This window comes from Platalea leucorodia (genome assembly GCF_965183815.1).
Source record: "Platalea leucorodia genome assembly, chromosome: 4".
NCBI classification, from domain to species: domain Eukaryota; kingdom Metazoa; phylum Chordata; class Aves; order Pelecaniformes; family Threskiornithidae; genus Platalea; species Platalea leucorodia.
The window spans coordinates 24,349,022-24,374,343 of record NC_138826.1 but is presented as its reverse complement, the minus strand read 5'-3'; the positions used below and the strand labels follow the sequence as shown (position 1 = coordinate 24,374,343).

Sequence of the window (25,322 nt, the reverse complement as noted above, 5' to 3'; positions counted from 1 at the left end):
ATTACACATCATGTTACTCATGTTTGTCAGTTAAGATACCTTGAGAGAATGCAGGTGTTTGATTAGAGCCCATGCTGCAGCAGAGAGGGTTGTTTTAGAGCATTTTGGAGGAGAAACAAGCATCTCTAACGTGTCCTTTTATAGTAGATGTTGACGCTTCAGTCTGTGGTGTGGTCACTTGAAGCAGTTGCCTGAATTATAATGTATGCGCACCTTTCTTATATCAGCACAGACAAGTGGGTGGAGGTAATGCGAGGGATGCTTGTAAATGATGTTAAATATTTTCTTTCTGAGACTAACCCTTTTCTCTGAAGCATTTGATGGCATTCAAAGTGTGCTTTCCCTCCCCGCTGCTATCACAGTGCCTAGGATCTGCAGTCAGGTTTGGGACCTTGTGCCCAGGCAGTTCTGCCTAGGAAGAGTAAGTCAGCCTGCGCTGCCCATCTCCAGGTGGCAGGCACATCTCTGGCCCTGGGGAAATCGAGCAGGCTGGTAGTAAGACACAGGTGCTACGCTCCAATTTAACACGTTGTTAAATTCAGATCTCTTATGCCTTCCAGCCAAAATATGGCATCATACTGTAAACTGAATTCGTGTTACATCTTATTACACTGGGGAAGAGAAGCCGGCAGCTGGGAACTTGTGTTGCCTTGAAAGTTGCAGAAGTTACTTATTTGTCTGTGCCTGAGGCCTCTTAGGTCACATCTGCATTGGTACCTCGGCTGGTTCTTCCATTATTTTGGTATCTTGGGAGTGGGGGTGCATAAAAATGTGTAATTTATGGTGGTTCTTTATATTTTTCTGCAAAGTTTTGGTCAGCTGGCGTGTTGAAAAGTGTTTTGATTCTGGTTTTCCCTTCACCCCACTGAAGGGGAAGTTTCTCTGTTTTGTACCAGCTGGAATCATTGTGTGTAAAACTGGAAAGTGGTTTAGAAATCGTGGGAGCAGTTAGTTGTAGCAGAAAGGCTGAAGTAAATTGTGCCATCTGTTCTAAATACTGTCCTCTTATTTGCAGAATGATACAGAATTAAATGAAATCAGTTTCTTCTTAAGAAGTTCATTTATAGCTAGTTAAGCTGTTGAGATGCTGACTTAGTGGGAAAATAAGAAGATTGGTTAGGATGCGTTCTCTCCACTCCCCTCTACCCCCCCCAAAAAAATCCCCAAACCCATTGTGTTTGCATTACTTACACTGATGGATCTTTAAGGCATAGCTTAGTGCTGTGCCTTAAGTAGTGTCCTGTGTCCCAAGCATATGTTGGACATCACTTGTATTTCAGTAGCATTGTGAAAAGTAGACAGAAATAGACATTTAGACATGCCTCTGTCATATGAAACTTGTATCTCATTTCTTCGTCTGTAAAATCCACTTCTTAGAATTTGCAGTCTTTTCTGATCCCCCTTGGAATGAAGGGGTAGTGTTTTTCTTTCTTGCACTGTTAATGATAGCAGTTAGTGCTGATTCATTTGCATTGACCCCCCTGCTGCTTGTTAAAAGATAGCTTTATTTGCAGAGGTGTACTTAATTTAGTTTGCAGAATCTTTGTAGCTGTTTCAATCTTACATGAAATAGGTAAAATCCAAGAGGAAATTGGGAACGAAAAAAAACCTCTAACTATTCACATGTAAATTTACCCATTAAAGCCATAGACCATGTAGATTTGGACAGCGTTATATTCATTTCTTGAAGCAGAACTTCCCCTTAAATCTCAGAAAAACATCTGCAAAGAAGAAAGCATTTCTTATACATCTTTTGCTCCTGGTTCCAATTACAGGCAGCTGTCTGATTTATACTCGGTGAAAACAGCTAATTGTGCCCTTGTAAACTTTCTCAGTTTAGAGGAACATGTATTTATTTGCATGAAAATGTTTGCATGTGAAATACTGAAAACCTTAACTGCAGATACAACATTTCAGAGTTCAAAGCATGTATGCCTCTAATGCTCTTCTAAAAGCTCTTCCTTCGCTGGTTGATAGCTTTCACCTCTCCATGTGTCATTAATGTTTAGTGCTGTTGCAAGTTCTTGGCTAACAGATTGAGGTGACTTTGTGTGTGTTGTTTTAGATAGCATTAGTCAAACAAATTGTTAGGACTCTTGCAGCCATTTGCTCTCTGTCTCTTATGAAACTCTTACAATGCAAAGGATTTTGCATTTATTCTTTTTGTTTCTAAAGTAATGGAAAGATTGTTTAATGGATGACGTTGAATACGAGTTCCTATTTTATGAATAGTTTTTAAAACACTCTGACTAAAAAAAAGAAAAAAAAAGTATTTCACGTAAAGTATGTTAAAACTTCAATCCCATGGGATTCAGAAGATCTTTACCCTTATGGGGATGGTCTGAATAAATAATGCTGATTCTTTTGAAGATATATTTATTAAACTCTTAGATTAATTTTGTGGCACACTTGAAGTTAGGAAGCTATGGAGTTAGTATCATTTTGCTTATTACAGAAATATGTTTTGATAAAATTGTATGCATGAAGTCCATCCCTCCCCTTTTGGGGTGGTGTGTCTGCAGTGGGAAATGACTGGTAGTTCAGTGGCATGGTGTGTTCTTTTGCTGATGACACACATGGGTTATCAGGTCAACTCAGTCTGTGTACTCTCTGTCCATATTCATTCCTACCTTGAAATGACTTGTACTGAGAACAGCTCAGAGAGATTTCAGCCATGGTTGTCAATGTAAATCAAGATGGTTTGGCTTTCCAGAATGCTGTCCTCAGAATTTTTTGAGGTCTGGACTTCTTGGAAGATTTTTGTGTGCTGTCTAATCATGTTTTTTAGCCTTTTTTATTCCCAGAAACCATTTTAATGTATGCCTTGAAAGTTTCATAGAATCATTTAGGTTGGAAAAGATTCATGTGTAGTATTTTTACTGTTTTGTCCCGTGAATCTTTATCACTGAGTATTTGTCTTTTTTGCTTGTTCTTTCTCACTTCTGCAGTTCAGTGAGGTAAAATATGAGTTTTATTCGATGATGCTCACAAGTGTAAATTTGTAGTTCTTTTGCCACGTTTATTAGAAATTGTCTTTTGTTTAGCTGGGATGAAATTGGGAATGTCAAACCAAAAAATAAATGTTCCTTTCCCACAGCAGATGAACTTTTGACATTGACAGGATCTGCAAAGCTGTTAACCTAACAACTGCATAAACTATTTCTGTGATGGTGAGTGATTTCTGACCTGAAATCAAAATGGATGTTTATTCCTCAGATGGTGATGATAAGTTAATCTGTTGTTTAATCCCAGAAATAAAAATTCCTTAAAAAAAAAAAAAAATCTTAGTTGTAGCTTCAGAGGTGTAGAAGCCTGAGACATTGCCTTTTTTTGCCCATGGTATTCAGTGGGGTAGCTGTTGGCCTGGGTGGAGATTGCTGGACTTGAGTCTTTTGCCCTGTCAACTTGATAAATGTCCTCTTTCCTTCTCTGGTGTCATTATTCTGGGGCTGAAGGAATAAGAGGGCATTAAGGACCAGAAAAGCATCTTAGTGAACAGTGAGTCGTGGCTGCCCTGCCAGTCGTTCCACTGTTCTGGCTTTTAGCTATGGGTTTTTGCTGTTGTGTTAATTTATGGCATAGTGTCAGTCTCTGTGAGTACCTGTGGATATGGAGTATCTGATTGACTGAGCTTCCCTCAAGGTTGTGTGCAGGAACAGGAGAGTATTTGGTCTCCACTGTTTCCATGTGTCAGCAAGTCAGTTTGGGGCTGGGGTATCTCTGTTGTATTAAAACACCTTTCAAGACATCTCCTCTTGGACACTCTAAATTCTGGCTCAGTCTTGGCTGTGTTGGTGAGTGAATGGAAACTTAACTCAAAACTTGGCATATTTGCTAAGTTTTAATGTATTTATTTTCTTTTTTAATGTAGAACAGGATTGCTCATTTCCCTATTTTAATGTGGTACTTCAGGGAATAGCTGTAGTAAAGCGTTCTACTGGTAAATCATAGCACTGTTATAGCATAGTTACTTCACATGTTAATTTTCTTGGTAGGCACGACAAGGTTTTCAGAGCAGGCATCTACTGGAAAAAAGTTAATTTAGTTCTGGGTTCACAGCTGTGGAAGCAATAGATCTGTTTGTTGCCCGAGCAGATGCAATACAGGATGCTATGACATGCTATTGCCAATGCCATCCCACTAGTGAGATTCACCAGTGGTTCAGGTTCACCACTGGTTCACTTCTCTGTAAAATTGCTGCCAGTTGAGATGATAGCTTTTGTGATGCGAGAGCTATGCGGAAACCACCAAGTCAATCAGAACCAAAGTCAGCTTCATTCTCAGCCAGCCTGAAGCTATTGCTGTATTCCAGCTTTTATTATTGCATGACAGGCACACGTGGTGGGCAGTCCTTTGAACATTAGCTGTGCTATACTGTTTATTCTTCTGTTTTGGGAATCTGGATAAGACCTTGCTTCTGTGTAGGTATGCTTCTCTCCTCACTTCAGCACCTCTCGGTATACTGCCTTTGAGATGCTAGCTTTAGCCAATTCATAGTTAATTCGTTTCCAAAATGTGTGTCTCGTTGGTGAGACACATCCACATTCCCCTTCTGGTGGCTGTAGGAAAACGCACAATAGGACAGTACGGTTCGTACAACTCTCTGCTCTTGGAATGCTTTTTGGCACATTTCTGAATATTGGTAACATTGTCATTATTTTCCCGGTGCCTATAGCATGCTGCTAGAATGGATTTGGGAAAGCTCTCCATTTCTAAGGGTATAGAATCATAGAATAGTTTGGGTTGGAAGGGACCTTAAAGATCATCTAGTTCCAACCCCCCTGCCATGGTCAAGGCCCTCTTTCCCCTAGACCAGGTTGCTCAAAGCCCCATCCAACCTGGCCATGAACACTTCAGGGATGGGGCATCCACAGCTTCTCTGGGCAACCTGTTCAGTGCCTCACCACCCTCATAGTGAAGCATTTCTTCCTTATATCTAGTCTAAATCTACCCTCTTTCAGTTTATAGCCTTTACTCCTTGTCCTGTCACTGTGTGCCCTTGTAAAAAGTCCCTCTCCAGCTTTTCTTGTAGGCCCCCTTCAGGTCCTGGAAGGCTGCTATAAGGTTTCCCCAGAGCCTTCTCTTGTCCAGGCTGAACGACCCCAACTCTCTCAGCCTGTCTTCACAGGAGAGGTTCTCCAGCCCTCTGATCATCTTTGTGGCCATCCTCTGGACTGATTCCAACAGGTCCATGTCCTTCCCATGTTGGGGGCCTCAGAGCTGAATGCAGGACTCCAGGTGGGTTCTCCCGAGAGCAGAGGGGGAGGATCACCTCCCTCAACCTGCTGGTCACGCTTCTTTTGATGCAGCCCAGGGTACGGTTGGCTTTCTGGACTGCAAGCGCACATTGCTGGGTCACGTTGAGCTTCTCATCAGCCAACACCCCCAAGTCCTTCTCCTCAGAGCTGCTCTCGATCCATTCTCTGGCCAGGCTGTATTTGTGCTTGGGATTGCCGTGACCCATGTGCAGGACCTTGCAGTTGGCCTTGTTGATCTTCATGAGGTTGCACGGGCCCACCTCTCCAGCCTGTCAAGGTCCCTCTGGATGGCATCCCTTCCCTCCAGCACGTCAGCTGCACCAGACAGGTTGGCGTCATCAGCAAACTTCCTGAGAGTGCTCTCAATCCCACTGTCCCTGTCACCAACAAAGATGATAAACAGTGCCGGTCCCAATACTGACCCCTGAGGATCACCACTCATCACTGATCTCCACTTGGACATCAAGCCATTGCCCACAGCTCTTTGAGTGCAACTATCCAGCCAATTCCTTATCTACTAAGTGGTCCATCTGTCAAATCCACATCTCTCCAATTTAGAGACAAGGATGTTTTGTGGGACAGTGTCAAATGCTTTGCATGAGTCCGGGTAGATGACATCTATTGCTCTTCCCTTGTCCACCAACGCTGTAACCCTGTCGTAGGCAGCCACCAAATTTGTCAGGCGCAATTTGCCCTTAGTGAAGCCATGTTGCCTGTCACAAATCACTTCCTTATTTTCCACGTGCTGTTAGCAGGAGGATCTGCTCTGTGATGTTGCTGGGCACAGAGGTGAGGCTGACTGGCCTGTAGTTCCCTGGGTCTTCCTTTTTGTCCCTTTTTAAGAATGGGGGTGATGTTTCCCCTTTTCCAGTCAGTGGGAACTTGACCGGACTGCCACGATTTCTCAAACATGTCGGATAGTGGCTTAGCAACTTCACGCGCCAGTTCCCTCAGGACCTGCGGATGCATCTCATTGGGTCCCGTGGACTTGTGCTCCTTCAGGTTCCTTAGATGGTCTCGAACCTGATCTTCTCCCACAGTGGGCGGTTCTTTATTCTCCCAGTCCCTGCCTTTGCCTTCTGCAACTTGGGCGGTGTGGCTAGAGCACTAGCCAGTGAAGACTGAGGCAAAAAAGTCATTGAGTACCTCAGCCTTCTCCATATCCCGGGTAATCAGGTCTTGCGTTTCCTTCCGTAGAGGGCCCCTGTTTTCCCTAGCCTTCCTTTTATCATTGAGGTGCCTATAGAAGCTTTTCTTGTTGCCCTTGGTGTCCCTGGCCAGCTTTAATTTTATCGGGGCTTTAGCTTTCCTAACCTGATCCCTGGCTGCTTGGACCATTTCTCTGTATTCCTCGCAGGCTACCTGTCCTTGCTTCCACCCTCTGTAGGCTTCCTTTTTGAGTTTGAGTTTGTCCAGGAGCTCCTTGTTCATCCATGCAGGCCTCCTGGCGTTTTTACCTGACTTCCTCTTTGTTTGGGATTCCTCGCTCCTGAGCTTGGAGGAGGTGATCCTTGAGTATCAACCAGCTTTCTTGGGCCCCTCTTCCCTCCAGGGCTTTTTCCCGTGGTACTCTTGCAAGCAGATCCCTGAAGAGGCCAAAGCCTGCTCTCCTGAAGTCCAGGGTAGTGAGCTTGCTGTGCACCCTCCTTGGTGCCCTAAGGATCTTGAACTCTGCCATTTCATGGTCACTGCAGGTGAGGCTGCCCTTGAGCTTCGCATTCGCCACCAGCCCCTCCTTGTTGGTGAGAACAAGGTCCAGCATAGCACCTCTCCTCGTTGGCTTGTCTGTCACTTGGAGAAGGAAGTTATCATCAACGCATTCCAGGAACCTCCTGGCTTGCTTATGCCCTGCTGTGTTGTCCCTGCAAGAGATACCGGGGTGGTTGAATTCCCCCATGAGGCGCAGGGCTTGTGAATGTGAGGCTGCTCCTGTCTGTCTATAGAGGGCCTCATCCGCATGGTCTTCCTGGTCAGGTGGCCTGTAGCAGACCCCCACAGTAATGTCACCTGTGCCTGCCCTCGCTTTAATCGTGACCCATAAGCTCTGGGTTGGCTCCTGATCCATCCCCAGGCGGAACTCCATGCACTCCAGCTGGTCATTGACGTAGAGGGCAATGCCTCCTCCTTGTCTCCCCTGCCTGTCCTTCCTAAAGAGCCTGTACCTTCCATTCTAGCGCTCCAGTCACAGGAGCCATCCCGCCACATCTCCGTGATGCCAGTAAGATCATAGCCCTGCAGGCATGCGCACGTCTCTAACTCCTCTTGTTTATTCCCCATGCTGTGTGCGTTTGCATGGAGGCATTTATAGAGGTGTAGTTTTTGGATCACAGAAAGACAAGTGGATGATGTTAGTAGATGGCAACTCTTTGAAGTACATTAGAATCAACTTCAGAGAGAAAGAAAATCCCTTCCCTGAGCTACAGATAAACAACAACGCTTTCAAACCTTCAAGAGGATCAAGGTGAAACTCAGTGAACAGCAAGCGCAGAGAAGATGATCCTTCTTTGTGACAAGTGGCAAAAATACCTTCTTTCCTTTTTGTGCACCTGTAACAAAGCAATATAACAAAGTACTCTGAGATTGTTCTATGAAAGTAACATAAAAAGCTTTTTATGTTAAATATCTTCATCTTAATAGTTGTGGGTAGAATATATTTTAAAAGGGATGGAAATATCTCCTTGGAATTCTGAAATATCTTCAAAAGTAAGTGAAAAGAACTGAATTAATCTGATTTTGTGGATTCATTTAACAGCCTTTATTTACTTATTTAGACTTCTGGGAGGCTGACATCTTCCAACTGATGTCTGTCACTCCCAGTTTAGTTGGCTTTGGCTGGGAGAGAGAGAATGGAACAGTTTCATTTCTCTTTTTCTTGGTAAATTATTCAGGAAAGAAGGAAGGTACTTCTAAACCATGCACCTGAAGTACCTTTCAAAAGGTAAATGTGCCCTCCTTTATGTAAGGAAAAGGCTGATTCAGGAAGGTGCATTGGAGAGCAATAGAAAGCGAGTGCAGAAGTGAAGGGAATGTAGGATTGTTCCCTTTTGGTTTTTCCAAGATTCAGAGTCTTGGAAGACAAGGGAGAAAATAGAACACATTTTTTCAGAGGAGGAAGGTATTTTTCAAAAGCAAGAATGTATTCACACAGCTTTGAAAAGGTTGGTGGTGGATAAAGGCTGAAGTTCAGTGGACAGGGTGTGTATTAACATGCCTTATGGGTTGCAATGTCATGAATGGTAAATAAAGACTTGCGTAAGAAACTGGAAGCAGAATGTCCAAAATTCAAATGGGAACAATGAAGAAAAATTGATAGTTTTAAAAAAACTATGATTTTTCAACATATTTGCTGATACGTGAGGACTACTGGGAAAACTCAAAACAATTCTGCAGGTCACCTTTAACAAAAAGTTCGCTGTATAGATAAGGGTATAAAAAAAGTACCACACAACAGCATGTCCCATATGCAATACAAAAGTGAGAACAAACTTTGAATTGAGAGGTAGTGGGTTTTGGTGGGGGAGGGAGATTTAAATGTGTCCTTCAGGAAAGAATCTGTGTAAAGAATTGAGAAAGAAATAAGATGGCAGCAGCAGCAGCCAGGACTTGCAGAGCTTTTCAGTCCTTTGTTTGGTTATCTTGCATAAGTGCTTTAGCCAGAGACTCTTTCAGTAGCTGCATGGGGCCAGCTTGGAACACAAATGTGCATGAATCCAAATGTAATTTCCCTGTTGTGCACATTCTGGCTGTGACAGCTCAAGTTATGAATGTAAAATAGCAGGACAAAAAGTTGAGAAGATGGCCAGGCCTGAAATGTTAATAAGAACTAACTTACCCAGAGCTCTCGTGAGCTTGGCAAAGGTGCTGCCCGAATTTTAAGTCCAGCTGCTTCCACACTTCATTTTGGTGTGCCTTGGAAAAGAAGAAATACTCTATTTCTCTGTGCGTCTAAGTGATTCAGAGTAATAGAAGTAACAAACATTTATTTCCACATGAGATGCAAAGCAGGCAAAGGGGGTGATACTAATTCTCTGCTCCAGTTTGTGTTCAGTGCTGGCACACAGACTGAGTCAGCATCAGTGGCTTCTATCTGTAGACATGAAGTACTGCACAGGGAACAACGGTATCTTTTCCCTTTCAGGCAGTTTGTTTTCTGTGGGGCAATAATCTGCAGCTTTGCCTAATTCCCAGTGTTCAAGAGGCATTTGTCTTTCCTCTGGGGGGACTGGTGCAGAATAAGGGATTTCCTCCCCCCACATCAGTACACTGCTCACAGAAAGGGCACCTCATCATAGCTGTGGGACAGCTTGTCTCAGGGATTGTGCAGGCAAGGAAAGGGATTTTCCCTCTTCTGCATGCAACTTGCACAGCAAAGAGAAGTTGCAAAGTTTACAACTTTCCCTGCTTCTTCAACATCAGATTTTCCCGGGTCTGTCCTCTCTCTGTCTTTTTCCAACCTCCTTCCATCTCTTGTTACCATGGAGAATGAAATGCCAGTTCCATTCAAGCTGTCGGCTGAATAGGTTTTGAGGTTGATGGATGGTGAGAATCTCTTATCCCTCCTTCTCCAAACACCGCCCCTGCCTGGTTCTTGACATTTCACTTGCCAGAGACTGGCAGTCAGCAAGAGGGAGCTGAAAAGGAGGCTGGCAGTGTCCTGCAGAGATGCTCTTTCAGTTCCGTGGATGAAATCAGCAGCCGTGAGAAGGTCTTAAGGACTTCAGTGCAGAGCCTTGTCCTCAAGCTGGCTGAGGCATGAATGCTCACTTGAGTGCAGGCTTCTGCTTCCCCAAAGCACCCAGGGAAAGAAAAATTCATGTACGAGACTTGTTCCTGCTTATGCCTTTTTTCAAGGGGTGATGTAACCTCTGCAATGTAAAGGGAAAGGTAAGGAATGAATGAATACAATGCATGCTCTGGCATAACCTGTTCTTCTCGTATATACTTCTTTTAGCCTTCATCTTAGTGCCGCATCGCACGAGAAGTGGAATTTCTTTGCTGCATTCTGACTTGCCTGATTTCCTGGCTGTGATGCTGAAGTTAGCAGGAGAGTCTGTGTTTAGTGGGATTCTAAGAGTCCCTGTATGTACTGGTTGCCTACACACAGTATTACTAGCACAGTGTCAAAACAGCCTTCTGAATAAGGTACCTTTTAATAACAAATACGTGGAACTGAGGATCTTGACAGGCCTAGGGTTGAAATGTGATGTTGGGGATACTGCTGAAGTGCGTGAAATGGAGCTACAAAGCAGAAAAATCAAAGTGATAGCACTGTAAAATCACACAGAAAATATTTCTTTGTTGTGATTTATTACTTTTCATGCAAGATAACTATGGTTTTAGAGGGGATCAGGAGAATTTTCAACTTATGCTGAAAGGCTTAAGCTTGTCCTTTTTACTGGAGGAGTTGTTTTGACTGATGACCGCTTAATAGAGTTTGGGAGAAGTGAGTATGTGGCATCGTTTGATAGGTGTGTGGTTTTCGCTTCTGGAAGTAATGGTTAGTAAATGTTATGACTTTAGAATTTAAATTCAGACATTTTTTCCAACCAGAAGCATTCTATGAACATATACTTGTTGGGAGAGGGAAAGTATTTTTGTGAGCTTTCTGCTAAAACCCTCTGTGCCAGGACCATACCAGCGTAGGAATCAATATTGATGGTATACTTTAGTGGGTGGCGTTTCAATTTGTTTAAGGTGTTATGTGGAAATTTGTTCTGGATGCTTTTGAAAAGCTGTGTTTGGTAAGTGATGGTGAACTCTTTCTTTCAGTACATCTTTTCAGAGCGTTGCACTGATAAATATTTCCACACCTTCTATATGTTCCTAAACTTGCTGAACAAATACATGTTTCCACACTACCACCAACAGCTTTTGCATCTGTATTAGCTCCTCAAGAGTTCACTTTCCATTTGATGCTTTATGTCCTGTTTGTTGTTGGATTGTTGTTTCCCTGCTGGAGTTTTCCTACTGTGCGGGAGCTTTTCCTGTTGTGCAAGCCGCTTCCAAAATGCTAATATGTTAGCTGCTTGGCCACTGGTGTGTTAGAAGGCAATTTTTTAATTTCTGCATCAGAAAGGCATGTGTGTATGTCAATACATACAAAATAAAAATAGATGCATGTATATGAAATATGTATGAACATACCATCCCATTCTTTAATTAGTTTATTGTAAAGATTGTAGTAGTATTTTTGACCCCAAAGCTAGGGGTTCCCTAGAGGGATGCACGCATAGCGGACCTGATTACCTGTGGCTTTTAGTCATATGAGATAACATGCAGGACTTTGAGTTCCTGGTTTGAACCTGATTGGCTGGGGTACTGCAAAAACCGTAGGTTTTTCGAAAGTACACCACTGAAGCAGCTTCTTTTTACCATAAATACATCACCCATGTCAGATGGAGTTGAGAGAAAGTGAGACAGGGAGGAAGAAAGGTGGGGAAGTCCATTGGGACACAGAATGATACTGTTAATTTGGGATTAGCTTCCTCGTAGGCGCTCAGCTTCATGTTACCATTTGTAAGGGACAGGGGAAAGGGTGACCATCTGTTTTAACATGGTGAGTTTGAGGGAGCTGAAACAGTATCAGCATCAAGGCTTGCATGTCTGTTTCCATTTATTCTGTTAGCCTGCTGTTTTGTTTTGTTTGTTTGTTTTGTTTTGCTTTTTTTGTTTTTATTTAGATACTACCTTCTCTATGAAGAAAATATACTCCTACCTCCTTATGAGTTTGCTTGAGATGAAATCCCTGATCTTTCTCTCCCACTCTGTGAGGATTGTTATGCTAATAATTTTAGATGTTGTCAAAAGTTTTTCTGGGTATTTCTGACAGGTTTCAACTTCTGAAAAAGATCTTCCAGTTCTTGACATGGACATATTTAGATTCACTTTGCCCTCTGAAATGCCTCCATCTCTTCCCCTCGCCAAGATTGACCTTTACTTGATTGTTTTTTATTTCTATTTTTATGTTTTCCCTGATGAGAATTGGCCTGACTTAATAACAACTACAACAATAAATTTTATTATTAGGACACATCTAGTAGCTTCTCTGCTTCACTCCATCTGGTCTTTGGTTAAATTATTCTTGGAAAATGTTTTAATGTCCCACTCGTTTTAGATTCAGAGTTGCAAAATACTGGTTTTGTAGCTGCTCCTCTGTAAACTGTCACTCAGACATTTTATGGGTTCCAAGATTTTCGTGAATATACTGTGGTCAATACTATTAACCACCAAAGGTGACCTTTTTTCTTTATTATACCTAGAAATACCTCCTGGCTTCAGAAATTGGTGCTTAGGTGATGGATACTATAATCCAGTGATCCTTCCTGGTATATACTGTTCTCTTATTATGTTTTTTCTGTTATTCTGAAGGTTGACTGCTGCTGATATGGTTTATTAGTACACTACTGTCTAGATTTTTCCAGAGAGGCAAAATGCCATGAATTCCCCAGCTATGGAAATCCTGAAGATTTTACCCTTTGCCTTAGGTTTTGATTATAGAGTTGAGTTCTCACATTCATTCTTTCTTTCTTGAGTTCACCCTTTCTGAATTCTGCAATAGCTCGGCACACCTGAGACCTATCCTTTATATTGTACAAAATATAAACACTGAAAGCAAAATGCAAACACTCAAATGTTATGTGATTTAATGTCAACTTTTAACTATTTATTCAAACCCAAGCTTTCTGAATCTGTGGTCTTTCTGAAATATCTTTCCTAAGCCTCAAAAATGAGTTGGATTTGGAAATGCAGCAAAATGAAGGAATTCCAGAGTGGCAGTGTTGTCCTCTGCGATTGGACTCAGTGATTTCCCATCAGGGAATTTATTCAGTCTTCCACAGCCTCTGTTGCAATAAAGCATCACGGATCCTGAGGCTTGTGTCACATAACACAGGAGACCGTGGGTGCAGGCAGACCGTCGTGCCCACATACCTGGAATCTTTGAGGTAGGAATTAATGTTATGCACAAATGGTAGTTTTGGACAAAAAAATGGCAGCATGAGGAACATCAGCAGATAGTGATACTGTATCCAGCAACTCAGGGGGCTGAAGAACACCTTACTGACATGCCTGCTGTGGTGTACAGGAATGGAATAGTTCTATATTGCTAATTAAGCACATGCAACACGTTGCTAGCTAACTTGTTTAATATGTTTAAATGACATCTCAGTTAATGCTACAGCTAGTTTGAAGTAAAATAAATTTGTCAAATGTGTTATTCTGACTTTCTTGTTATCTGTCATTAAATCATCTTTGACAGAGAGTGCTCGATCATGTAGGGAAGTTAGTAATTCTGCGTTAAAATATTGATCTATGAATTGCTGCGCTAAGACTAGGAAAATTTGCTGATAATTTGACTGTTCTTCATTTGGTTATTATCTGTAATCCCTATTTTTTGTCTTTTATTCCTGTTTCACTCAAGTTGTCCCTTGGTGGAAATTAGGGTATCTAAAGTATTTTCCCAGCATTATCTGGGTCTTGTATCTGTCTGCCCTTTTCCTTCTACTGCTTACCTCTTCTATAAATGTGTTGGTTCCTACCTGCAGTTTTCCCTGCTGTACTTTTTTTCTGCTACCATAATTTTTCCCTCCTCCTTTCTCATCTGAACAGTAGCCAGAGCTTGTCATTTTCTTATCTCGCCCAAAAGCCTCCTGGCTGTTACTTATGTACAGGCAGCTGGAGGAAGATCCAGCTCTAAACCTCCTTCTGTTTGCTAGATGTTTTACTTCACCTTTTACTCAATGATCAGCGCCTGGGTTTCTGTTCAGAGCTTTCCCAGGCAGTGCAGCATGGAGCTGACCTTGTTTGCTTCAGCTCCGCTCCTGTCCCTGCTGCCCCAGTCAGTGAAGATGGGCAAAGCTTTGTTCACTGCAGCTGGGGAAACAAGCCCTGAGAAGAGCAGCAAGCTGAAGCTGTCTGTCCGTGCATTTATGAAGACAGCTCTCCACTGATTCATACTTTGCAAGTTACCTTTATAAGCTTAAAGTCTGGAATATTCATTTTAGTTTAGCTTTTTCCAAGGCTTCCTACCAGCTCTGGTCAAGTGAATTTTTAAGTCCTTTTATTATAGGCTGGTCTATATGCGAAGAATGAGCATCATGCTCTCCAGTTGCTCATTCTCTTATCTCAAGTGTCATTTACTGGAATCTCTCTACCTTTTGCCTCCTGTAAAATGTAAACTGAATTACAGGCATATAATTAAATCAACATATTAAGTGTGTGAGGAATGAGAGGCACTGGGGATTTTGATGGCCATGTCCACAGTCAGAATATTAAAATCTATTATACCAGGTATCTAAGCTATTTTCTAGTGTATTGAGAGCACTGGTTGTGTAAAAACAATTTCCAGCTGAGACATAAATGTGTTTCTGTGCTAGGTCAGCACAACAGGCGATCATTTCCCCTCACCTGGCAGAGCTGCTGCTCCATAAACCGTGTGGCTGCTAGTTAAAAGACTCAGATGTGCAGTATTACTGCTCATCAGGGATGGGGAGATTTGAATAATTGCTAAATACTTGTGAATGTTTGACTGGAAAAAATGTGACAATTTCAGGTACTCTACATTTGCTTTTATGTGTAATCCCTGTCCAAGTTACTCTGTGGCATCTGGCATACTTTATACTTAAAATTACCGTGGTCAGGGTCCGAGACTGGTTTTCTGCCTGATTTTTCTGTGCCTAAAACATCGTGCACATAGTATTGGTGCTTGCGTTATCTATAGATGTAGAGCATTGAATTCTCATAGCTGAGACTATTTATTTTATTTTACATTATGCATAGCAACTGAAGTTCCTTGCCATAACCCAAATTTGGAACGCAAAGTCAAAATGAAAAACTGTAAAACAAAATATAGCACAGGAGGCATGACAAGAAGTAGGATTATTCTCTTTAATTTAAATACTATTCCCTCTAACCTCGGATTTCTGAATAGGTGTTTGATGTCAGTTTACCATAAAGACTGGGAATAGCAGACTAGTGTGAGATGGAGTCAACTTTGGGTGCAACATGAGGGATACCCCTTACAATTGGATGGATTTGTGTAGTGTATACTTCAAGGCCAGCTGCTGGCTATTTCAGATTTGTCCCTGTGAAATCCTCTCCTCCAGTCTTGTTCCACAGCTGTAGCACTTGATACCAATACCTGCCTCCCCACCCAGTCTGGTTATCTTTTGTTGGCTCTGGGTTGCTCTTCCCCAGCTGTGATATTGGATTTTTATTCTATCAGTAGAGTAAAAAGATAGGAGAGAAGCAGGGGAAGGGATATCTGAAAGCGGTCTGTTTTAAATAAAAGTTAACTTTTTTTTTTTTTTTCTCAGCAGAGAGACACTGTAGAAGAGGCAGGAGGGCACACTAGGGAGAGCTTTTGAAAACGCTGCTTGTATTTCACTCTTGTTCAGAGTTTTGACTCCTAGAACATACTCAAAGTTTGTTACCATTTTACAGTTTAAAAGTCTAGGTGGAAATAACCAGTATCTCAATTGCATAGTGATTCTTGAGATTTAGGACCAGACACACACACACACAAAATACAGTCTAATGGACTAGGACATTCTCTAGCCATCCTCTATATCCCCTGCATTCCCCTCTAGTCTGTATAATAAAGATACTGTTTGTGAAAGGTGATCTCAGACTATGCTTCTCCTGGAAAGGTCAGTGTTGCTCTCATCTGCCACAGTTGTGGCATTTCTGTCTTGCTTCAGTGCCTGCAATCAGGCAGCTGTAGGGTCCATTCAATCAGCTCATAAATCTGGCCAACTGATAATAATTTTTTGGTGGATTAGTTATTTGGATCAGTGTGCTATGAATAGCCAGGGATGTGGGTCCACCTTTTTTGCTGGTAGCACACACTTCTGTTCTATCCTCCTCTGTCGTCTTCTCTCATATTTGCTCTCTGTTGGGCCTAACTGTATAGGACCAATTATCTCTTCCTTATTTCCTGGGACCTTAAACTTGTGTTTCCATCTGTGCTTTGCAACCCCATAAACCAGACATTGCATGAGGCTAATCACAAACACTAAACCCGTGCTCCCATACGTCATCCTGCGGTGCCTCTGCTCCTGAGCAACACTGAGCAGCAGCAGCTGCCTGTACACAAAACAGCGTGTTAAGAGACCTCAGTCAAAAGACTTTAACTGGCTTGGCAGAGGAGCTGGCCCCACCGTTCAGATGAGAACCAAGAAGATGCTGTCAGGAGTTGCCATCTTGTACTAACTTGGAAATTGTTTTTGAGATTCTCTGCTTTGGCAGTTGATCTTCAGAGACAGTATGGATCTTTTAATACCTTCATCCAAATGTGCTTTTTCTTGATTTATGGGGAAGGAATTTATATAGTAAAGGAGGTGGCTTCTAGTCCCATCTTCCTATTTCCATATTTTATCTAACAGTTGCTTCAGTTTTTAAAGTACATGGGTTTGTTACTCTGGATTGCAGATATAAATAGATGCCAGTAGCATGAGGCCTTATCAGCTGTGAGCAGCTGTACTTGCCTTTTCGTTTTAAATCTAGGCACCTAAAGTGCAGATTAACAACAAAACTTGGTTTTCTGGAAGGTAAAACTTTTCAATTCTTTGGAATTTGTTGAAAGCTGTTGCCTCTGTGCTTAAAGTAAACTAGCATTAGCCTTTCGGGGGAAGGCTGTGACTTATTTGTTGGAGCTCAGAGTTAAGGTTCAGGGTGGTGAGTATTAAGGTCTGTAATGGTTTGGTTTTGCAATGCTGTGTAGGTACGGACAGTCATGCTTAACTAAGTATAATACTTGCATATATCGGACAGCCTAGAGAGTCAAGTCTTATTTCCTTCAAAGTATCATCTGTATACTCTTTGTAGAAGGGGCTCTTGGGGAATGCCTGAGGATGCTAGGGAGTGAAGAGGAATACACAGGGGCAAATCTTCAAAGGACAGGATTTCAAACACTGTATGTTGCAAATAGCCTTTTTAAGCATGATAGGTTAATTTTTGACCTCTGAATTACTGTGTAGGCACTGAAATTGGCCTTTCTTCTACTTAATTTTTACAGCTAATGTTTATTTTCCATGGGTGTATTATTCAGGTAACAAGTTATTCATACAGAAATCCCAGGCTCAGACCTGGAAGCAGTACATAGGTGTTTGTGTGGCTCAGACCCTGACTTAATTCACTTGCTGAGCCTTCGCTAGCTTTGTTGAGGGCCACTGCTGGTGTCTCTGCTTTGTACTCCCGGAACATGGGACGCTGGGAAGGTGGCTTTGGAGGAGCTGGAGGAGCATTCAGGAGCCAGCTGGGGTCCTCAACTTGCAGATTTGGGCTGAAGCTCTGACTCTGCAAGACGTAGAGCCATGGAGCTGATGACAGCAGCAGTTCCAGGAGGGATAACTGGTGAGAGAGTACCATATTATATGTACTGTGATCCCTTCTGCTTTGAGAGATTTGTCAGATGGTGTTTCTTAGGGGGCTGCCTCTGTACCCCAGCTGAGAGTCTTCCCAGAACCTGGAGCGCTGGAAAGCACCATGCAAAGACCACTGGGCTTTTGCCTCTGTGCAGCAGGGTTTGTGTGCTTGGGGATTTCTCGTTATCTGGCTATTCCCATCCCCCACTATCCTGGACAATGGAAAACTGACTGACTTTGTTAATGCTTGGTTGAAGGCAAATGGTGTCTGACCAAGCTAAGAATAAAGTGTTTAGTTCAGATGTTTTCTCTTGGGATGCTCAATGTTCAGAACATTTATGGAAAAGATGGAGAGGGCAGATAATCCTGCACCTGACTCTGCTGCTAAATCCATCTGCCCTTGAATAATGGCTTTCTTCCTAAAACAAACATACTCAGTTTGAGGTATCTTTTATCTCTCTAGTATGAACAGCAAAGGTGCTTTTTTTATTCTCCGGTTCCAGGAAAGCCTGTAGGCCTATGTGGTTTGCATGCACTAAGAAGTTGCATAGCAGAGGTATTTTATGAAAAAAAGAAGCAAATTTCCTTGCAGTAGAAAGTGTCAGTTTTTTCCCCCTTACATATTATGTTGTCAAATTGTGAAAAGCTGTTTAAAAGGAGATGTGCGTGAATATGCTACTTACCATAATGTAACCTCCCACAGGAAGCAATGCTAATATTTATTTGCTTTTGCCCCTAAGGGGTAGGAAAAGTATTGTTCTGTTCTTGGGCTGTGGTACTTTCAGAGAAGAAATTAACCCAGTTTGATAGTTGTAAAATCTGTTGCCATCTTACATTGAAGTTTTCGTTTCCTGCACCCGGTTTTGCAACATTTGTTATTCTGCGTCTTCAGTAGTGTCGTGTTGTGTTGTGCAAGACATCTTTGCTCACCTAGGAGAGCACCATGCTGTGAACTGGTTTTCTCCTTTCAGCTGGAATCCCGTGGTCTTTCTAGTCCTTGGTTTAGCCTTTCTGCCTAACAGGTACAGTAATGTGTGACAGACTGAGCAACAGCACATGGCTGAGCCTCCTCTTTCCTTCAGGAGCTGGTGACCAGAGGCTAGTCAAAGTAACACTTGATAATTCTTATTAACCCAGGAAGAAGGAGAAAAACAAAAAAATCTGGCTGAAAAATGTAAGACCAATATGCCTAACTTACAGTTCTTCTTTAATCTTCTTATTTTATTTGTAACTTCGCGTAATTTCTAGTTAGTTCAGTTATTCCTGTTCCTGGCTGAGGGAATCACTAAAATCAGCATTACTTTAGTTTAGTTTCCTGAGCTGAAAACTGCAGTAGTTCAGGTACTGAAGTGAATCAGACAGCCTGGCTGGAGAATGTTTGCAGTTTGGAAAACACATATTTATACAAAACTTTTTCTCTCTCCCCAGGTTCATGGTGTTTTCACTCAGTCTGCATCTGGGACAACACAGCTCTTTCTCAGGCTGCACATACAGTTCTTGAGGTAAGGAAGAATTGATATAAAGGAAAATTTTGGCCTGGGTAGCATGGTAGACAGAGACACAGGGAGAGAATTCATATTTTGTGGGTCTTTGGTTCGGTATGTTGACGAAACTCATAAGAAATCTTTTGTGACTTGGGACATTAATCTATAATATCTACATTATTATAATTTAATACTTTACGCTTTCTTGATTGTGTTACTTAGGAAATGCCATAAAGTACAAGTAATCAGCTGAAGCTGAGTAGTGACTCTTCAGGTTTTCAGGCCTGTATACTCCTTGAGGTGATTTCCCCCACTCCCCCTTGGTATTGGCACTGAGTTATAAAAGCGTTAGAATCTGTACTGGGCATCTAGTCTATAGTACTGTATAATAGTACTATAGTGAAGTGCATCAACATTTATGTATTTTTACAGATGGAAAGACTGAGATACAGAATGAAAATTAAGAGTTGACTTGTCTGGCTCTTGGACAAAAATCTCCTGGGTAGGGAAGGATGTAATGTCCTCATGTATGGTGTAGCTATTAGTATATTAGGTCTAAGGTTATTCTAGGTTATTCTTTTTAGCTTTTCTGTTTTGTCCAATATGCTCTTCAAAGATCAACTTTTTGTACTACAATTATTCAAGGAGTGGGGATATGAAGATGAAGCAGTAACCTTCTCCAGAGTGCACCAGTAGCTATTTTTGGCACTAGCTTGCTGTACTTTCAAAAGCAGAAATGTTCATTTTGCTTTAAGTGACTTTATCCTCCAGAGCTCGATGGGATGATTGTGCACAAGGTAGGGAGCTGTCACAAATTCCGTCCTATGGGTTGCTTTGATGTTAGGAGCTGGAGCCAATTCTAGAGTGTCAGAACAATAGATTTAATTTCTCATCGTTATCTTCTGGGAACAGTGGTAGTAAGAGATTATGACTTGTTGTCTCCCAAGTATTCCCTCAAACATGCATCCCTGCTAGCTCCTTGTCAGCTGCTGTGCTGGGCTCTCTCTGGCACCAGGAAGCATGCATCTTCCAGCCCTTTGGGAAGTGCCCATTTCATGTTTCTGTGTGCCTCTCCAGTTAATAAAGTTGTTTTGAAAGGCGGGGTTTAGAAAGCAAGAGCGGTCACGCTTCTGGGTTTGGTTTATGTGCAGTTCTTTGTGTTTAACGTGTCTACCTGTTTCTGAGCTGGGGCTAGTCACTGAAACGTGGTCCTTGTAACATAGGAGTGTTGCATCACCTGGGAGAGGTATTGCAGAGCTCGCTGTGATTGAGCTGATACGGTTTTGAGCAGGACAGGAGTACCTATGTTAAATTTCAAAGTTTTATGTTAAACCTGATGTCACTTTTCAGCAGGGATAGCCTCTTTAATCTTCTTGTTATCATGCTCTAGGGGAGTTACAGGGACAGCAACATCTGCTTGCTGTATAAGGCTGGCTGCTGTTTCAGGAGCCCGTTTGTGCTTTTATCCAGTGTCTCTTAATAGCCCAGAGAGTGCAGGCCCTGCACCTTCCTGCAGGAGGCTTTACAGGACAGCACTAACTACTGGCATTGCAACGTGTGGGCCTTGGGGCTCCATCACTTCTCATTGACTTGCGAGTACTTCTGAGATCCAGAGCACTCCAGAAAAGTTAGGAGGCATGGTGGTTGCAAGTGAGGGAAAGTCAGTAGTCAGGCAAACCCTAAGCTTGGTAGGTGGACATAGATGACTGAAGAGGTTGAATCATGGCTTTAATGAATGGATATGGAATGGGTATTCTGCTTCTGAGAGTATCTTGGAGATCCTTCAGCCTCAGCCTTCTCACAGAATTGCCATGTTGAGAGGAAGGGGGTATGATTTCCCTTTACTATCTCCCCCTTTGTTTCTGTACTCCTTCCTTTCTTCTTGTTTATAATTGTTCTTTAAAGAAATAACATAAAACCCCCTTACAGATTTTCATATTTTTAACAAAACAAAAGGGAGGTGCATAGGAGTCTCATTCATCACCTTTTGTCACCAGACTTGATTTGACATCTGAGACTACAGAGAAACTTTGGCAAGTGCAATGATTTCCCGTGTGGGGGTAATAAGAGAGAAAAAAGCTGTCAGTTGAAAACAGCAGGAGCTGCATTAGCAAATATAAATTAAACAGATGGCTAAGATACTGCAGCTGTCGCATAGAAGCTACAGGAAGATCTTTAGCTTAGAGCTGCAGGAGGCTATTTTAAAAGGAAAGATGAAAACAACAACAAAGCAAACTTTAGCGTGACGAAAGAGACAATAGAGCCATTCAGATCATTATATGAAACTTACCCAGCACTGATTTTTTTTTTTTCTTCACCTTTTCAAATCTTAGGACTCTAGATCAGGTATTATAAGATCACATTACGGATTTTTATATTGTGGGTTTGTCTGCTGGTTTAGAGCTGCTCTTCTGTACTTCTGTGCAAGACACTGGCTCTGACACATGCTCTGGAAACTGGGGAGAAGTGTGACGCACATCACGCAATTTTGATCTTCAACTGCTTGTTTTACAGCTGTTTCAAGAAAAACTTCTTATGCAAGAATTGTTTATAAATAAAATGTTTGTGGAAAAGCAGTGTTAAAAGAACATTTTGGTGGAGGAAGCACCTGCATTTCGTGTCTTGCATGTTCAGTCTTAAGGTAACATTTTTCAGACTCATGTTCAGCTGAAAAGTGACTGCTCTTTTCCTTCGTGAAAGAAGTGATAAAACTGCATCCAAGTATGTTCTTTATGTTAAAATATGGACATATGTTAAAATGAGGACAAATTGGAATTTCAGTGCTGTTTTTCAGAGGCCAAAAGGCAATTAATTTTCTAAACATTGTGTCCATAACCTATTTTCCTCAATTAGGACTGATTGATTGTCGTAGATACCTTGTGCGTAAGCAGAGACGGTTATGCTGCCTTTATAGTTAGATGAAGATGTGAACTATGAAATAGGTGCAGCTGCATTTGAAGCATGTGTTTTACATTCAAAGAAATAGTGTGCATAAATGGATTCGTAGACAGGCTGATTGATTTCCCAGAGTTCTGCTTTGTCTCTTTGCTTTTTTTACTGCAAAATTTTTCATGTATTTATGGTCGACTTTTTAAATGATACTTCATATGCAGGAAATTCTGGATTTTTGTTCTACTACAGCCCTTTGTGCAAAATTCATATATCTTCAATTCTGCATATTTTTTCCAAATTGTGTTGTTCCTTTGCAATAAATATCTTTAGGTGCAGCTGGATCTAATTCTAAACTTAATTGATAGAGATTATTTGAGAACTACAAAACCTACATATAAAAAAATGTAAATATTTTGTTCCTCTGTATTTATCCTTCTTCCTATCATCCCCATAAAGTTTGAGTATATAAGCCCTAACATGCTCTGAAAGTCAGTAAACCTCCATTCTCATAGAACTACAAGTTTATCGTTGAGATGTAAATGCTCTTTAATGACTAAATCTTTAACCTGTCCTAGACTTTTTCCTGATCTTAGTGGTTCAGGACACAAATCATGAAGGGCATCAAAGGTCAAAAGCAACAGCTTGAGCTTATTTGTGTGAGCTTGCTGAGAACATGTAGCCTTAGTCTTCCCATACCATTCAGGGTGCTTCAGCTGTCTCTCTGAGTAGAAGTGAGCTCCTCATCACTTAACTGTGCATTTCTTTTGTGGTTGCAGCTTTGTGCTTCAGTGTAGAACAGAACAGCTGATCATGCCAAGTAACTGTTGTTTGCACCCTTTAAATTTCATTTCTACCCCTGCAGAAACTTTGGAGCAGTTACAAATTCCAGAGAACTAAGAGGAAAAAAGCCTCAGCCTGAGTTGTATGCCTTTTCTCCATTTTTGCTTAAGAGCAGAAAAGTTGGCCTTGAAGTGTACTTGCACTTGAGAATGATAAATGTGGGATATCTTTGTCAGTGGTGGAGGGATGCTTCAGAGTAGTGACCTTCCACTGGGAAGCCTGGCCTCAGCCTCCACATATTTTCTCCTAGACTTTTGCTCCCAATTCTTTAGCTAAACTTCACTGCCATGATGTGCTCAGCAAGGGAGCACTTTTGTGTAGGCAGGACCCAGGGCATGCAGAAAGATTATGCACTGAACCCTGCAAATTCTGTGAGCTCTCTTCCTGGGAAGAAACCAAGGGATCAGTCAGAGTCATCAGAGGCTAAAGAGAGATGACAGTTAAGAAGGGATGGGAAGGAGCTAAAATAGAGGGGTGGAACGGGAAGAAACAGAGAGGCAAGGTAGCCTTGGCTTTAAAGGTGGCTAACCTTAAATTTTCCTGCTGAGTATCCCAAAGGCAAGAATGAACTTTTCCAGCTAGAAATGTAGTTACTGTCTAATGGCCATATTCTGTTCTTGATCTTCATGCAAACCTTCTGTTGATACCAGTGGAGGATGCTATGGAGGATGGAGGGGTTACATGGTTGCTACGCTGTAGGTACAGCAAATTGAGTGCTCTCTGGCCTAAGGCACAGAGCTAGTGGGGAAAATGTCTTTATAGTTTTTGAAAGAAGGCTGTGACATAAATTTTCATGTCGTATGAAATGTTAATATTTAACTCTCATTGATTAGGAACAGCTGCTTACATGCAAAATGTATGCTAGTGGAAAAAGGAAACATAATCCCACTTTTAATGCTTTCATGACAAGTAAGTGCTTCTTAACTAGAAGCAAGAAAGCCCAGCCTTTTGGTACTACAGCTTTGGTCCATAGCTTAGTCAATCTGCAAAAAAGATTTCATATATTTTGGCTCTCATTTGAACCTTGTTCTTCTTAAGCCTAGTCCAGAACTGTCAAGTCCGGTTTTTAGGTCAGTGCTGTTCTTCATGCTCTATAGACGGGTACATCAGTGACTGAGAGAACATGTAGCAATTGTAAATTACTGCTTATTATTATGCTTGTCATTTCAGATGTCACATAAATAATTCTTAGGTGTAACAAAACAGCGCATCAGGTAGTCCTGGTATGTGGGCTGTGTATTCTACAGTGCTGTGTTGGTAAATAATAGGTTACTGATTAATTTATGGTAGCCAGTCTTTTTCTAATTTGTCTCAATAGCAGAGAAGATTGAGTTTCATGTTTAGTTTGGCTTTAAAGTAGATTTGGCTTTACTTTTCAGTGGAAAGCAAGTGAATACACCTGCTTAAATTTTGGTAATGAAACCATCTTTCATACGGAAAACAAATTTTCCGTATTGTTAAGTAGCATACTGCCATTAACTATGGCAATTCTTGTCTTTGGATTTTGAGCTCCATTCCAGATTCAAGCATGTCAGATCTGAATCAATTTGTGGAAAAATGTTTAGCCAATTTGTATTCAAATCACCACAGATTTGAAACATGGCTCTGCCGAAGTGTTACGCTGTGGTGCATATCTTTGGTGCTGTGGGTGTTAGAAAATTGTGTGCTACTGCAGATGTGTATGGAGAGACACCCTTCTAAAATAAATACAGGTATCTGTTGGAGAAAAGCCTTCCAGAGATATGAGACAGATGAGTTCCTTTCCCTGTGTAAGCAAGCCCTTAGATGACAGGATTTGCTACAGGCTTCCAGCAAGATGTGGAAACGTCAAAAGGCAAAATGTAAATGCAGTACTGCTGGTAGCTGCAGGCTACCACCCTAAGCAGCTCAGAATAAGGCTAAACATGACTAGAAAAAAAATCACAAGTAGGCGCCTCTCCACCTTTGTTAGGAGACAAATAACAATTGGATATTTGATGTTGTTTTAAACTTGAGTGAGAAAACTGGGGTCTTGACTAGAAAATAATAATAATAATAGCACAATTAAAAATGACTGTCACATGAACTAGTTTCTTGTATCCCAGTCTGTGTTCTTTGCGGTTGTATAAGTAGTTTCTAGGCATTCATTCTAGTGCTGTTAATATTCTGTTCTATTTGGCAGAATATATCTGACCAAGGCTTTATATTAATTCTCTTTATTCCTTTAGCGTCTTGCTTTTTAAAGAAAAAAAAATAACCCAACAATTATTTTGTATAAAATAGTTAGTCAAGTGCATTTGCTGCTAAAGGGATCTCTTTACAGAGTGCTCTGTTGCTTCTAGCTCATTCACGTGAATAAATGAATGCAGAGGCTCGGTGTTGTGAAAGTAGTAAATACACATCCTTCATTTTCAGCCTCCGAAATATGTTGGTCAGAGCTACCTTTCAGGGTTTTGCCAGCATAACTGTGTTTTGTTAACATTCTGCAGAAATCACCCTTAGTTGAC

General features: G+C 41.6%; 1 protein-coding gene across 2 annotated transcripts in view; it reads left to right on the top strand.

The window, feature by feature from the left end:
* The window catches only part of NDST2 (N-deacetylase and N-sulfotransferase 2), a 143,858-nt gene that overhangs the window by 36,838 nt on the left and 81,698 nt on the right, over positions 1-25,322 (top strand). For both annotated transcript variants that reach the window (XM_082308154.1, XM_082308151.1), the window contains exon 2: positions 19,049-19,122. The gene's annotated coding sequence lies outside the window, so the exon portion shown is untranslated. The remainder of the gene's footprint in view (positions 1-19,048; positions 19,123-25,322) is intronic.